This window comes from Balaenoptera musculus, chromosome 15 (assembly GCF_009873245.2).
Source record: "Balaenoptera musculus isolate JJ_BM4_2016_0621 chromosome 15, mBalMus1.pri.v3, whole genome shotgun sequence".
Taxonomy (NCBI): Eukaryota; Metazoa; Chordata; class Mammalia; order Artiodactyla; family Balaenopteridae; genus Balaenoptera; species Balaenoptera musculus.
The window spans coordinates 32,405,979-32,408,849 of record NC_045799.1 but is presented as its reverse complement, the minus strand read 5'-3'; positions in this window follow the sequence as shown (position 1 = coordinate 32,408,849).

Here is a 2,871-nt window from a genome sequence, read left to right as displayed (position 1 = left end):
TCTAGATGTTTTCTCCATGGTGGCCTACAACAAAAAATATTTCTTTTCCTCACAAGCCCATGGGTATATTGGCATTTGCTGATCAAAGTTGAGTTCAGCTGGGCATGGCTGCAAGCCGCAGATTAATTCTGGGGCCCAGGCTGGAGGAGCATGTTTTTCTTATGGTGACTGAAGAAGCACTAAAGCACAAGTCCAACCCTATAAACACATTATAAGCTTCTGCCTGTGTCATATTTGCTAGCATACATTTGGGAAAGGAAGTCATAAGGCTGAGCCACATTAGGCCAACAAGGGTGTGACTGTATAATTGTACTATAGGGCAGGGAAGAACTAGGACACAATCTAAAACAACTCCCAAACATCGTAATTCAGTAGGTCTATGATGGGCCTTGAAATTCGTATTTTAACACTTTCAACTCCTAAGGCTTTCCGACGTTTAGCTAACACTGATCTGGTCTATGATGTATATCTGCCTTGCTAACCCATTCCACTGTTTAGAGATTTAATTGTTACTGTGGTTAGCTTACCATTTCAGGTAGTTACTATAGGTACCATTTTAGGTACCTATGGCCCATGATACTTTTAGGGACCGTGAAGATGTTCTAATTTCTTTTAAAATCAGAAGAAAAAAATGAATAATAATAAATCTAGTCTGCATTATATTTGTCTTTATACTAACACACTCATAAAATATAATTTTTAACATTTTTTAAATTGAAGTATAGTTGACATACAATATTGTGTTAGTTTCAGGTGTACAGCAAAGTGATTCAGTTATATATATACATATATATATATTTCAGATTATTTTCCATTATAAGTTATTGCAAGATATTGAATATAATTCCCTATGCTATGCAGTAAATCTTTACAGCTTATCTACTTTGTGTATAATAGTTCATATCTGTTAATCGCATATTCCTGATTTATCCCTCTTTTGCTCCCTTTCCCCTTTGGTAAACTAAGTTTGTTTTCTATGCCTGTGAGTCTGTTTCTATTTTGTATATAAACTCATTTGTATTATTTTTTAGATTCCACATATAAGTGATATCATATGGTATTTGTCTTTCTCTGCCTGACTTACTTCAATAAGTATAATAATCTCTAGGTCCATTCATCTTGCTGCAAATGGCATTATTTCATTCTTTTTTATGGCTGAGTTATATTCCATTGTATATTTGTGTGTGTGTGTGTGTGTGTGTATATATATATATCTATATATCTATATATATCCCATCTTCTTTATACATCATCTGTCCATGGACATTTAGACTGCTTCCATGTTTTGGCTATTGAAAATAGTGCTGCTATGAACATTGGGGTGCATGTATCTTATCAAATTAGAGAGTTTTTGTCTTCTGGATACATGCCCACGAGTGGGATTGCAGGATCATATGGTAACTCTATTTTTAGTTTTTAAGGAACCTCCATACTGTTTTCCATAGTGGCTATACCAATTTACATTCCCACCAACAGTAGTAGAAGAGTTCTCTTTTCTACACACACTCCCCAGCATTTATTATTTGTAGACTTTTTAATGATGGCCATTCTGATTGATGTGAGGTGACACCTGACTGTAGTTTTGATTTGTATTTCTCTAATAATTAGTGATGTTGAGCACATTTTCATGTGCCTGTTGGCCACCTGTATGTCTTCTTTGGAGAAATGTCTATTTTAGTCTTCTGCCCATTTTTTGATTGGGTTGTTTGCTTTTTTGTTATTGAGTTGTATGAGCTGTTTGTATATTTTTGAAATTAAGTCCTTGTTTGTTGCATCCTTTGCAAATATTTTCTCCCATTCTGTAGGTGTGTTTTCATTTTGTTTATGGTTTCCTTTGCTGTGCAAACACTTATAAGTTTGATTACATCCCATTTGTTTATTTTTGTTTTTATTTCTATTGCCTTGGGAGACTGACCTAAGAAAACATTGCTACGATTTACATAAGACAATGTTTTGCCTATGAACTCTTCTAGGAGTTTTATGGTGTCATGTCTTATATTTAGGTCTTTGAGCCATTTTGAGTTTATTTTTGTGTATGGTGTGAGGGAGTGTTCTAACTTCATTGATTGATGTGCAGCTGTCCAGCTTTCCCAACACTACTTGCTGAAGGAACTGTCTTTTTTCTATTGTATATTCTTGCATCCTTTTGCAAAGATAACTGACCATAGGTGCATGAGTTTATTCCTAGGTTCTCTATTAGGTTGCACTGGGGATTCCCTGGTGATCCAGTTGTTATGACTCTGCTCTTTCACTACTGAAGGCCCAGGTTCAATCCCTGGTCTGGAGACTAAGATCCCACAGCTGCCTGGTGCAGCCAAATAAACAGTATTAGGTTGCATTGATTTACATATCTGTTTTTGTGCCAATACCATGATGTTTTGATTACTGTGATTTTATAATATAGTATGAAAGGTTATGCCTCCAGATGTGTTCTTTTTCCTCAGCATTGCTTCGGCAATTCTGGGTCTTTTATGGTTTTATATAAATTTTAGGATTATTTGTTCTAGTTCTGTGAAAAATGTCATGGGTAATTTGATAGAGATTGCATTAAATTTGTAGATTGCTTTGGGTAGTATGCCCATTTTAACAACATTAATTCTTCCAATACAGGAGCATGGGATATTTTCCATTTCTTTGAATCATCTTCATTTTTATTCATCAGTGTGTTACAGTTCTCAGTGTATAGGTCTTTCACTTCCTTGGTCAGGATTATTCCTAAGTATTTTTTAATGTAATTTTAAATGGGATTTTAAAAAAACTTTCCCTTTCTGATATTCCATTGTTAGTTTAAAGAAATGTAACAAATTTCTGTATTTTAATCTTGTATCCTGCTACCTTGCAGAATTTATCAGTTCTAATAGCTTTTGTGTA